Raw genomic sequence first — 14,055 nt, forward strand, 5'->3', positions numbered from 1 at the left:
TGTGGAATCTGAGAACAGATATTTCGGATCCCTTTGAAGACTATAGGGCCAAAGGAAATATTCTCCGATAACAAAGAGAAAGAAGCTTTCTGAGAAACGTCTTTGTGTTCTGTGAAATCATCTCACAGAGTTACAGCTTTCCCCTCAAGAAGCCTTTCGCTAAGAGAGTTCTTGTGGAATTGGCAAAGTGATATTTGGAAGCCCATAGAGGGCTATGGTGAAAAAGGAAATATCCTCAGATGAAATCTGGAAAGAAGTTTTCTGAGAAACTGCTTAGTGTTCTGTGAATTCATCTCACAGAGTTACATCTGTATTTCGTGGATCTCTTTGCTAGCCTTATTTCTGTGGAATCTGAGTACAGAGATTTCTGATCCCTTTGAAGACTATAGGGCCAAAGGAAATATCCTCCGATAACAAAGAGAAAGAAGCTTTTTGAGAAACTTCTTTGTGTTCTGTGAAATCATCTCACAGAGTTACAGCTTTCCCCTCAAGAAGCCTTTCGCTAAGACAGTTCTTGTGTAATTGGCAAAGAGATATTTGGAAGCCCATAGAGGGCTATGGTGAAAAAGGAAATATCCTCAGATGCAATCTGGAAAGAAGCTTTCAGAGAAACTGCTTAGTGTTCTGTGAATTCATCTCACAGAGTTACATCTGTATTTCGTGAATCTCTTTGCTAGCCTTATTTCTGTGGAATCTAAGAACAGATATTTCGGATCCCTTTGAAGACTATAGGGCCAAAGGAAATATTCTCCGATAACAAAGAGAAAGAAGCTTTCTGAGAAACTTCTTTGTGTTCTGTGAAATCATCTCACAGAGTTACAGCTTTCCCCTCAAGAAGCCCTTTGCTAAGACAGTTCTTGTGGAATTGGCAAAGTGATATTTGGAAGCCCATAGAGGGCTATGGTGAAAAAGGAAATATCCTCAGATGAAATCTGGAAAGAAGCTTTCTGAGAAACTGCTTAGTGTTCTGTGAATTCATCTCACAGAGTTACATCTGTATTTCGTGGATCTCTTTGCTAGCCTTATTTCTGTGGAATCTGAGAACAGAGATTTCGGATCCCTTTGAAGACTATAGGGCCAAAGGAAATATCCTCCGAGAACAAAGAGAAAGAAGCTTTCTGAGAAACTTCTTTGTGTTCTGTGAAATCATCTCACAGAGTTACAGCTTTCCCCTCAAGAAGCCTTTCGCTAGGACAGTTCTTGTGTAATTGGCAAAGAGATATTTGGAAGCCCATAGAGGGCTATGGTGAAAAAGGAAATATCCTCAGATGAAATCTGGAAAGAAGCTTTCTGAGAAACTGCTTAGTGTTCTGTGAATTCATCTCACAGAGTTACATCTGTATTTCGTGAATCTCTTTGCTAGCCTTATTTCTGTGGAATCTGAGAACAGATATTTCGGATCCCTTTGAAGACTATAGGGCCAAAGGAAATATCCTGCGATAACAAAGAGAAAGAAGCTTTCTGCGATACTTCTTTGTGTTCTGTGAAATCATCTCACAGAGTTACAGCTTTCCCCTCAAGAAGCCTTTCGCTAAGACAGTTCTTGTGGAATTGGCAAAGTGATATTTGGAAGCACATAGAGGGCTATGGTGAAAAAGGAAATATCCTCAGATGAAATCTGGAAAGAAGCTTTCTGAGAAACTGCTTAGTGTTCTGTTAATTCATCTCACAGAGTTACATCTGGAATTCGTGGATCTCTTTGCTAGCCTTATTTCTGTGGAATCTGAGTACAGAGATTTCGGATCCCTTTGAAGACTATAGGGCCAAAGGAAATATCCTCCGTTAACAAAGAGAAAGAAGCTTTCTGAGAAACTTCCTTGTGTTCTGTGAAATCATCTCACAGAGTTGCAGCTTTCCCCTCAAGAAGCCTTTAGCTAAGACAGTTCTTGTGGAATGGGCAAGGTGATATTTGGAAGCCCATAGAGGGCTATGGTGAATAAGGAAATATCCTCAGATGAAATCTGGAAAGAAGCTTTCTGAGAAACTGCTTAGTGTTCTGTTAATTTATCACAGAGTTACATCTGTATTTCGTGGATCTCTTTGCTAGCCTTATTTCTGTGGAATCTGGGAACAGATATTTCGGATCCCTTTGAAGACTATAGGGACAAAGGAAATATCCTGCGATAACAAAGAGAAAGAAGCTTTCTGAGGAACTTCTTTGTGTTCTGTGAAATCATCTCACAGAGTTACAGCTTTCCCCTCAAGAAGCCTTTCGCTAAGACAGTTCTTGTGGAATTGGCAAAGTGATATTTGGAAGCCCATAGAGGGCTATGGTGAAAAAGGAAATATCCTCAGATGCAATCTGGAAAGAAGCTTTCTGAGAAACTGCTTAGTGTTCTGTTAATTCATCTCACAGAGTTACATCTGTATTTCGTGGATCTCTTTGCTAGCCTTATTTCTGTGGAATCTGAGAACAGATATTTCGGATCCCTTTGAAGACTATAGGGCCAAAGGAAATATCCTGCGATAACAAAGAGAAAGAAGCTTTCTGAGAAACTTCTTTGTGTTCTGTGAAATCATCTCACAGAGTTACAGCTTTCTCCTCAAGAAGCCTTTCGTTAAGACAGTTCTTGTGGAATTGGCAAAGTGATATTTGGAAGCCCATAGAGGGCTATGGTGAAAAAGGAAATATCCTCAGATGAAATCTGGAAAGAAGCTTTCTGAGAAACTGCTTAGTGTTCTGTGAATTCATCTCACAGAGTTACATCTGTATTTCGTGGATCTCTTTGCTAGCCTTATTTCTGTGGAATCTGAGAACAGATATTTCGGATCCCTTTGAAGACTACAGGGCCAAAGGAAATATCTTCCGATAACAAAGAGAAAGAAGCTTTCTGAGAAACTGCTTAGTGTTCTGTGAATTCATCTCACAGAGTTACATCTGTATTTCGTGGATCTCTTTGCTAGCCTTATTTCTGTGGAATCTGAGAACAGAGATTTCGGATCCCTTTGAAGACTATAGGGCCAAAGGAAATATCATCCAATATCAAAGAGAAAGAAGCTTTCTGAGAAACTTCTTTGTGTTCTGTGAAATCATCTCACAGAGTTACAGCTTTCCCCTCAAGAAGCCTTTCGCTAAGACAGTTCTTGTGGAATTGGCAAAGTGATATTTGGAAGCCCATAGAGGGCTATGGTGAAAAAGGAAATATCCTCAGATGAAATCTGGAAAGAAGCTTTCTGAGAAACTGCTTAGTGTTCTGTTAATTCATCTCACAGAGTTACATCTGTATTTCGTGAATCTCTTTGCTAGCCTTATTTCTGTGGAATCTGAGAACAGATATTTCGGATCCCTTTGAAGACTATAGGGCTAAAGGAAATATCCTGCGATAACAAAGAGAAAGAAGCTTTCTGAGAAACTTCTTTGTGTTCTGTGAAATCATCTCACAGAGTTACAGCTTTCCCCTCAAGAAGCCTTTCGCTAAGACAGTTCTTGTGGAATTGGCAAAGTGATATTTGGAAGCCCATAGAGGGCTACGGTGAAAAAGGAAATATCCTCAGATGAAATCTGGAAAGAAGCTTTCTGAGAAACTGCTTAGTGTTCTGTGAATTCATCTCACAGAGTTACATCTGTATTTCGTGGATCTCTTTGCTAGCCTTATTTCTGCGGAATCTGAGAAAAGATATTTCGGATCCCTATGAAGACTATAGGGCCAAAGGAAATATCCTCCGATAACAAAGACAAAGAAGCTTTCTGAGAAACTTCTTTGTGTTCTGTGAAATCATCTCACAGAGTTACAGCTTTCCCCTCAAGAAGCCTTTCGCTAAGACAGTTCTTGTGGAATTGGCAAAGTGATATTTGGAAGCCCATAGAGGGCTATGGTGAAAAAGGAAATATCCTCAGATGAAATCTGGAAAGAAGCTTTCTGAGAAACTGCTTAGTGTTCTGTGAATTCATCTCACAGAGTTACATCGGTATTTCGTGGATCTCTTTGCTAGCCATATTTCTGTGGAATCTGAGAACAGATATTTCGGATCCCTTTGAAGACTATAGGGCCAAAGGAAATATCCTCCGATAACAAAGAGAAAGAAGCCTTCTGAGAAACTTCTTTGTGTTCTGTGAAATCATCTCACAGAGTTACAGCTTTCCCCTCAAGAAGCCTTTCGCTAAGACAGTTCTTGTGGAATTGGCAAAGTGATATTTGGAAGCCCATAGAGGGCTATGGTGAAAAAGGAAATATCCTCAGATGAAATCTGGAAAGAAGCTTTCTGAGAAACTGCTTAGTGTTCTGTGAATTCATCTCACAGAGTTACATCTGTATTTCGTGGATCTCTTTGCTAGCCGTATTTCTGTGGAATCTGAGAACAGATATTTCGGATCCCTTTGAAGACTATAGGGCCAAAGGAAATATCCTCCGATAACAAAGAGAAAGAAGTTTTCTGAGAAACTTCTTTGTGTTCTGTGAAATCATCTCACAGAGTTACAGCTTTCCCCTCAAGAAGCCTTTCGCTAAGACAGTTCTTGTGGAATTGGCAAAGTGATATTTGGAAGCCCATAGAGGGCTATGGTGAAAAAGGAAATATTCTCAGATGAAATCTGGAAAGAAGCTTTCTGAGAAACTGCTTAGTGTTCTGTGAATTCATCTCACAGAGTTACATCTGTATTTCGTGGATCTCTTTGCTAGCCTTATTTCTGTGGAATCTGGGAACAGATATTTCGGATCCCTTTGAAGACTATAGGGCCAAAGGAAATATCCTGCGATAACAAAGAGAAAGAAGCTTTCTGAGAAACTTCTTTGTGTTCTGTGAAATCATCTCACAGAGTTACAGCTTTCCCCTCAAGAAGCCTTTCGCTAAGACAGTTCTTGTGGAATTGGCAAAGTGATATTTGGAAGCCCATAGAGGGCTATGGTGAAAAAGGAAATATCCTCAGATGAAATCTGGAAAGAAGCTTTCTGAGAAACTGCTTAGTGTTCTGTTAATTCATCTCACAGAGTTACATCTGTATTTCGTGGATCTCTTTGCTAGCCTTATTTCTGTGGAATCTGAGAACAGATATTTCGGATCCCTTTGAAGACTATAGGGCCAAAGGAAATATCCTCCAATAACAAAGAGAAAGAAGCTTTCTGAGAAACTTCTTTGTGTTCTGTGAAATCACCTCAGAGAGTTACAGCTTTCCCCTCAAGAAGCCTTTCGCTAAGACAGTTCTTGTGGAATTGGCAAAGTGATATTTGGAAGCCCATAGAGGGCTATGGTGAATAAGGAAATATCCTCAGATGAAATCTGGAAAGAAGCTTTCTGAGAAACTGCTTAGTGTTCTGTGAATTCATCTCACAGAGTTACATCTGTATTTCGTGAATCTCTTTGTTAGCCTTATTTCTGTGGAATCTGAGAACAGATATTTCGGATCCCTTTGAAGACTATAGGGCCAAAGGAAATATTCTCCGATAACAAAGAGAAAGAAGCTTTCTGAGAAACTTCTTTGTGTTCTGTGAAATCATCTCACAGAGTTACAGCTTTCCCCTCAAGAAGCCTTTCGCTAAGACAGTTCTTGTGGAATTGGCAAAGTGATATTTGGAAGCCCATAGAGGGCTACGGTGAAAAAGGAAATATCCTCAGATGAAATCTGGAAAGAAGCTTTCTGAGAAACTGCTTAGTGTTCTGTGAATTCATCTCACAGAGTTACATCTGTATTTCGTGGATCTCTTTGCTAGCCTTATTTCTGCGGAATCTGAGAAAAGATATTTCGGATCCCTATGAAGACTATAGGGCCAAAGGAAATATCCTCCGATAACAAAGACAAAGAAGCTTTCTGAGAAACTTCTTTGTGTTCTGTGAAATCATCTCACAGAGTTACAGCTTTCCCCTCAAGAAGCCTTTCGCTAAGACAGTTCTTGTGGAATTGGCAAAGTGATATTTGGAAGCCCATAGAGGGCTATGGTGAAAAAGGAAATATCCTCAGATGAAATCTGGAAAGAAGCTTTCTGAGAAACTGCTTAGTGTTCTGTGAATTCATCTCACAGAGTTACATCGGTATTTCGTGGATCTCTTTGCTAGCCATATTTCTGTGGAATCTGAGAACAGATATTTCGGATCCCTTTGAAGACTATAGGGCCAAAGGAAATATCCTCCGATAACAAAGAGAAAGAAGCCTTCTGAGAAACTTCTTTGTGTTCTGTGAAATCATCTCACAGAGTTACAGCTTTCCCCTCAAGAAGCCTTTCGCTAAGACAGTTCTTGTGGAATTGGCAAAGTGATATTTGGAAGCCCATAGAGGGCTATGGTGAAAAAGGAAATATCCTCAGATGAAATCTGGAAAGAAGCTTTCTGAGAAACTGCTTAGTGTTCTTTGAATTCATCTCACAGAGTTACATCTGTATTTCGTGGATCTCTTTGCTAGCCGTATTTCTGTGGAATCTGAGAACAGATATTTCGGATCCCTTTGAAGACTATAGGGCCAAAGGAAATATCCTCCGATAACAAAGAGAAAGAAGTTTTCTGAGAAACTTCTTTGTGTTCTGTGAAATCATCTCACAGAGTTACAGCTTTCCCCTCAAGAAGCCTTTCGCTAAGACAGTTCTTGTGGAATTGGCAAAGTGATATTTGGAAGCCCATAGAGGGCTATGGTGAAAAAGGAAATATTCTCAGATGAAATCTGGAAAGAAGCTTTCTGAGAAACTGCTTAGTGTTCTGTGAATTCATCTCACAGAGTTACATCTGTATTTCGTGGATCTCTTTGCTAGCCTTATTTCTGCGGAATCTGGGAACAGATATTTCGGATCCCTTTGAAGACTATAGGGCCAAAGGAAATATCCTGCGATAACAAAGAGAAAGAAGCTTTCTGAGAAACTTCTTTGTGTTCTGTGAAATCATCTCACAGAGTTACAGCTTTCCCCTCAAGAAGCCTTTCGCTAAGACAGTTCTTGTGGAATTGGCAAAGTGATATTTGGAAGCCCATAGAGGGCTATGGTGAAAAAGGAAATATCCTCAGATGAAATCTGGAAAGAAGCTTTCTGAGAAACTGCTTAGTGTTCTGTTAATTCATCTCACAGAGTTACATCTGTATTTCGTGGATCTCTTTGCTAGCCTTATTTCTGTGGAATCTGAGAACAGATATTTCGGATCCCTTTGAAGACTATAGGGCCAAAGGAAATATCCTCCAATAACAAAGAGAAAGAAGCTTTCTGAGAAACTTCTTTGTGTTCTGTGAAATCACCTCAGAGAGTTACAGCTTTCCCCTCAAGAAGCCTTTCGCTAAGACAGTTCTTGTGGAATTGGCAAAGTGATATTTGGAAGCCCATAGAGGGCTATGGTGAATAAGGAAATATCCTCAGATGAAATCTGGAAAGAAGCTTTCTGAGAAACTGCTTAGTGTTCTGTGAATTCATCTCACAGAGTTACATCTGTATTTCGTGGATCTCTTTGCTAGCCGTATTTCTGTGGAATCTGAGAACAGATATTTCGGATCCCTTTGAAGACTATAGGGCCAAAGGAAATATCCTCCGATAACAAAGAGAAAGAAGTTTTCTGAGAAACTTCTTTGTGTTCTGTGAAATCATCTCACAGAGTTACAGCTTTCCCCTCAAGAAGCCTTTCGCTAAGACAGTTCTTGTGGAATTGGCAAAGTGATATTTGGAAGCCCATAGAGGGCTATGGTGAAAAAGGAAATATTCTCAGATGAAATCTGGAAAGAAGCTTTCTGAGAAACTGCTTAGTGTTCTGTGAATTCATCTCACAGAGTTACATCTGTATTTCGTGGATCTCTTTGCTAGCCTTATTTCTGCGGAATCTGGGAACAGATATTTCGGATCCCTTTGAAGACTATAGGGCCAAAGGAAATATCCTGCGATAACAAAGAGAAAGAAGCTTTCTGAGAAACTTCTTTGTGTTCTGTGAAATCATCTCACAGAGTTACAGCTTTCCCCTCAAGAAGCCTTTCGCTAAGACAGTTCTTGTGGAATTGGCAAAGTGATATTTGGAAGCCCATAGAGGGCTATGGTGAAAAAGGAAATATCCTCAGATGAAATCTGGAAAGAAGCTTTCTGAGAAACTGCTTAGTGTTCTGTTAATTCATCTCACAGAGTTACATCTGTATTTCGTGGATCTCTTTGCTAGCCTTATTTCTGTGGAATCTGAGAACAGATATTTCGGATCCCTTTGAAGACTATAGGGCCAAAGGAAATATCCTCCAATAACAAAGAGAAAGAAGCTTTCTGAGAAACTTCTTTGTGTTCTGTGAAATCACCTCAGAGAGTTACAGCTTTCCCCTCAAGAAGCCTTTCGCTAAGACAGTTCTTGTGGAATTGGTAAAGTGGTATTTGGAAGCCCATAGAGGGCTATGGTGAAAAAGGAAATATCCTCAGATGAAATCTGGAAAGAATCTTTCTGAGAAACTGCTTAGTGTTCTGTTAATTCATCTCACAGAGTTACATCTGTATTTCGTGGATCTCTTTGCTAGCCTTATTTCTGTGGAATCTGAGAACAGATATTTCGGATCCCTTTGAAGACTATAGGGCCAAAGGAAATATCCTGCGATAACAAAGAGAAAGAAGCTTTCTGAGAAACTTCTTTGTGTTCTGTGAAATCATCTCACAGAGTTACAGCTTTCCCCTCAAGAAGCCTTTCGCTAAGACAGTTCTTGTGGAATTGGTAAAGTGGTATTTGGAAGCCCATAGAGGGCTATGGTGAAAAAGGAAATATCCTCAGATGAAATCTCGAAAGAATCTTTGTGAGAAACTGCTTAGTGTTCTGTTAATTCATCTCACAGAGTTACATCTGTATTTCGTGGATCTCTTTGCTAGCCTTATTTCTGTGGAATCTGAGAACAGAGATTTCGGATCCCTTTGAAGACTATAGGGCCAAAGGAAATATCCTCCGATAACAAAGAGAAAGAAGCTTTCTGAGAAACTTCTTTGTGTTCTGTGAAATCATCTCACAGAGTTACAGCTTTCCCCTCAAGAAGCCTTTCGCTAAGACAGTTCTTGTGTAATTGGCAAAGAGATATTTGGAAGCCCATAGAGGCCTATGGTGAAAAAGGAAATATCCTCAGATGAAATCTGGAAAGAAGCTTTCTGAGAAACTGCTTATTGTTCTGTGAATTCATCTCACAGAGTTACATCTGTATTTCGTGGATCTCTTTGCTAACCTTATTTCTGTGGAATCTGAGAACAGATATTTCGGATCCCTTTGAAGACTATAGGGCCAAAGGAAATATCCTGCGATAACAAGGAGAAAGAAGTTTTCTGAGAAACTTCTTTGTGTTCTGTGAAATCATCTCACAGAGTTACAGCTTTCCCCTCAAGAAGCCTTTCGCTAAGACAGTTCTTGTGGAATTGGCAAAGTGATATTTGGAAGCCCATAGAGGGCTACGGTGAAAAAGGAAATATCCTCAGATGAAATCTGGAAAGAAGCTTTCTGAGAAACTGCTTAGTGTTCTGTTAATTCATCTCACAGAGTTACATCTGTATTTCGTGGATCTCTTTGCTAGCCTTATTTCTGCGGAATCTGAGAACAGAGATTTCGGATCCCTTTGAAGACTGTAGGGCCAAAGGAAATATCCTCCGATAACAAAGAGAAAGAAGCTTTCTGAGAAACTTCTTTGTGTTCGGTGAAATCATCTCACAGAGTTACAGCTTTCCCCTCAAGAAGCCTTTCGCTAAGACAGTTCTTGTGGAATTGGCAAAGTGATATTTCGAAGCCCATAGAGGGCTATGGTGAAAAAGGAAATATCCTCAGATGAAATCTGGAAAGAAGCTTTCTGAGAAACTGCTTAGTGTTCTGTGAATTCATCTCACAGAGTTACATCTGTATTTCGTGGATCTCTTTGCTAGCCTTATTTCTGTGGATTCTGGGAACAGATATTTCGGATCCCTTTGAAGACTATAGGGCCAAAGGAAATATCCTGCGATAAAAAAGAGAAAGAAGCTTTCTGAGAAACTTCTTTCTGTTCTGTGAAATCATCTCACAGAGTTACAGCTTTCCCCTCAAGAAGCCTTTCGCTAAGACAGTTCTTGTGGAATTGTCAAAGTGATATTTGGAAGCCCATAGAGGGCTATGGTGAAAAAGGAAATATCCTCAGATGAAATCTGGAAAGAAGTTTTCTGAGAAACTGCTTAGTGTTCTGTGAATTCATCTCACAGAGTTACATCTGTGATTCGTGGATCTCTTTGCTAGCCTTATTTCTGTGGAATCTGAGAACAGAGATTTCGGATCCCTTTGAAGACTATAGGGCCAAAGGAAATATTCTCCGATAACAAAGAGAAAGAAGCTTTCTGAGAAACTTCTTTGTGTTCTGTGAAATCATCTCACAGAGTTACAGCTTTCCCCTCAAGAAGACTTTCGCTAAGACAGTTCTTGTGTAATTGGCAAAGAGATATTTGGAAGCCCATAGAGGGCTATGGTGAAAAAGGGAATATCCTCAGATGAAATCTGGAAAGAAGCTTTCTGAGAAACTGCTTAGTGTTCTGTGAATTCATATCACAGAGTTACATCTGTATTTCGTGGATCTCTTTGCTAGCCTTATTTCTGTGGAATCTGAGAACAGATATTTCGGATTCCTTTGAAGACTATAGGGCCAAAGGAAATATCCTCCGATAACAAAGAGAAAGAAGCTTTCTGAGAAACTTCTTTGTGTTCTGTGAAATCATCTCACAGAGTTACAGCTTTCCCCTCAAGAAGCCTTTCGCTAGGACAGTTCTTGTGTAATTGGAAAAGAGATATTTGGAAGCCCATAGAGGGCTATGGTGAAAAAGGAAATATCCTCAGATGAAATCTGGAAAGAAGCTTTCTGAGAAACTGCTTAGTGTTCTGTGAATTCATCTCACAGAGTTACATCTGTATTTCGTGAATCTTTTTGCTAGCCTTATTTCTGTGGAATCTGAGAACAGATATTTCGGATCCCTTTGAAGACTATAGGGCCAAAGGAAATATTCTCCGATAACAAAGAGAAAGAAGCTTTCTGAGAAACTTCTTTGTGTTCTGTGAAATCATCTCACAGAGTTACAGCTTTCCCCTCAAGAAGCCTTTCGCTAAGACAGTTCTTGTGGAATTGGCAAAGTCGTATTTGGAAGCCCATAGAGGGCTATGGTGAAAAAGGAAATATCCTCAGATGAAATCTGGAAAGAAGGTTTCTGAGAAACTGCTTAGTGTTCTGTGAATTCATCTCACAGAGTTACATGCGCATTTCGTGGATCTCTTTGCTAGCCTTATTTCTGTGGAATCTGAGAAAAGATATTTCGGATCCTTATGAAGATTATAGGGCCAAAGGAAATATCCTCCGATAACAAAGAGAAAGAAGCTTTCTGAGAAACTTCTTTGTGTTCTGTGAAATCATCTCACAGAGTTACAGCTTTCCCCTCAAGAAGCCTTTCGCTAAGACAGTTCTTGTGGAATTGGCAAAGTGATATTTGGAAGCCCATAGAGGGCTATGGTGAAAAAGGAAATATCCTCAGATGAAATCTGGAAAGAAGCTTTCTGAGAAACTGCTTAGTGTTCTGTTAATTCATCTCACAGAGTTACATCTGTATTTCGTGGATCTCTTTGCTAGCCTTATTTCTGTGGAATCTGAGAACAGAGATTTCGGATCCCTTTGAAGACTATAGGGCCAAAGGAAATATCCTGCGATAAGACAGAGAAAGAAGCTTTCTGAGAAACTTCTTTGTGTTCTGTGAAATCATCTCACAGAGTTACAGCTTTCCCCTCAAGAAGCCTTTCGCTAGGACAGTTCTTGTGTAATTGGCAAAGAGATAATTGGAAGCCCTTAGAGGGCTATGGTGAAAAAGGAAATATCCTCAGATGAAATCTGGAAAGAAGCTTTCTGAGAAACTGCTTAGTGTTCTGTGAATTCATCTCACAGAGTTACATCTGTATTTCGTGAATCTCTTTGCTAGCCTTATTTCTGTGGAATCTGAGAACAGATATTTCGGATCCCTTTGAAGACTATAGGGCCAAAGGAAATATCCTGCGATAAAAAAGAAAAAGAAGTTTTCTGAGAAACTTCTTTGTGTTCTGTGAAATCATCTCACAGAGTTACAGCTTTCCCCTCAAGAAGCCTTTCGCTAAGACAGTTCTTGTGGAATTGGCAAAGTGATATTTGGAAGCCCATAGAGGGCTATGGTGAAAAAGCAAATATCCTCAGATGAAATCTGGAAAGAAGCTTTCTGAACAACTGCTTAGTGTTCTGTGAATTCATCTCACAGAGTTACATCTGTATTTCGTGGATCTCTTTCCTTGCTTTATTTCTGTGGAATCTGAGAACAGATATTTCGGATCCCTTTGAAGACTATAGGGCCAAAGGAAATATCCTGCGATAACAAAGAGAAAGAAGCTTTCTGAGAAACTTCTTTGTGTTCTGTGAAATCATCTCTCAGAGTTACAGCTTTCCCCTCAAGAAGCCTTTCGCTAAGACAGTTCTTGTGGAATTGGCAAAGTGATATTTGGAAGCCCATAGAGGGCTATGGTGAATAAGGAAATATCCTCAGATGAAATCTGGAAAGAAGCTTTCTGAGAAACTGCTTAGTGTTCTGTTAATTCATCTCACAGAGTTACATCTGTATTTCGTGGATCTCTTTGCTAGCCTTATTTCTGTGGAATCTGAGAACAGATATTTCGGATCCCTTTGAAGACTATAGGGCCAAAGGAAATATCCTCCGATAACAAAGAGAAAGAATCTTTCTGAGAAACTTCTTTGTGTTCTGTGAAATCATCTCACAGAGTTACAGCTTTCCCCTCAAGAAGCCTTTCGCTAAGACAGTTCTTGTGGAATTGGCAAAGTGATATTTGGAAGCCCATAGAGGGCTATGGTGAAAAAGGAAATATCCTCAGATGAAATCTGGAAAGAAGCTTTCTGAGAAACTGCTTAGTGTTCTGTGAATTCATCTCACAGAGTTACATCTGTATTTCGTGGTCTCTTTGCTAGCCGTATTTCTGTGGAATCTGAGAACAGATATTTCGGATCCCTTTGAACACTATAGGGCCAAAGGAAATATCCTCCGATAACAAAGAGAAAGAAGTTTTCTGAGAAACTTCTTTGTGTTCTGTGAAATCATCTCACAGAGTTACAGCTTTCCCCTCAAGAAGTCTTTCGCTAAGACAGTTCTTGTGGAATTGGCAAAGTGATATTTGGAAGCCCATAGAGGGCTATGGTGAAAAAGGAAATATTCTCAGATGAAATCTGGAAAGAAGCTTTCTGAGAAACTGCTTAGTGTTCTGTGAATTCATCACACAGAGTTACATCTGTATTTCGTGGATCTCTTTGCTAGCCTTATTTCTGTGGAATCTGGGAACAGATATTTCGGATCCCTTTGAAGACTATAGGGCCAAAGGAAATATCCTGCGATAACAAAGAGAAAGAAGCTTTCTGAGAAACTTCTTTGTGTTCTGTGAAATCATCTCACAGAGTTACAGCTTTCCCCTCAAGAAGCCTTTCGCTAAGACAGTTCTTGTGGAATTGGTAAAGTGGTATTTGGAAGCCCATAGAGGGCTATGGTGAGAAAGGAAATATCCTCAGATGAAATCTGGAAAGAATCTTTGTGAGAAACTGCTTAGTGTTCTGTTAATTCATCTCACAGAGTTACATCTGTATTTCGTGGATCTCTTTGCTAGCCTTATTTCTGTGGAATCTGAGAACAGATATTTCGTATCCCTTTGAAGACTATAGGGCCAAAGGAAATATCCTCCGATAACAAAGAGAAAGAAGCTTTCTGAGAAACTTCTTTGTGTTCTGTGAAATCATCTCACAGAGTTACAGCTTTCCCCTCAAGAAGCCTTTCGCTAAGACAGTTCTTGTGGAATTGACAAAGTGATATTTGGAAGCCCATAGAGGGCTATGGTGAAAAAGCAAATATCCTCAGATGAAATCTGGAAAGAAGCTTTCTGAGAAACTGCTTAGTGTTCTGTGAATTCATCTCACAGAGTTACATCTGTATTTCGTGGATCTCTTTGCTAGCCTTATTTCTGTGGAATCTGAGAACAGAGATTTCGGATCCCTTTGAAGACTATAGGGCCAAAGGAAATATCCTCCGATAACAAAGAGAAAGAAGCTTTCTGAGAAACTTCTTTGTGTTCTGTGAAATCATCTCACAGAGTTACAGCTTTCCCCTCAAGAAGCCTTTCGCTAAGACA

Source organism: Macaca mulatta, chromosome 1 (assembly GCF_049350105.2).
Source record: "Macaca mulatta isolate MMU2019108-1 chromosome 1, T2T-MMU8v2.0, whole genome shotgun sequence".
NCBI classification, from domain to species: Eukaryota; Metazoa; Chordata; class Mammalia; order Primates; family Cercopithecidae; genus Macaca; species Macaca mulatta.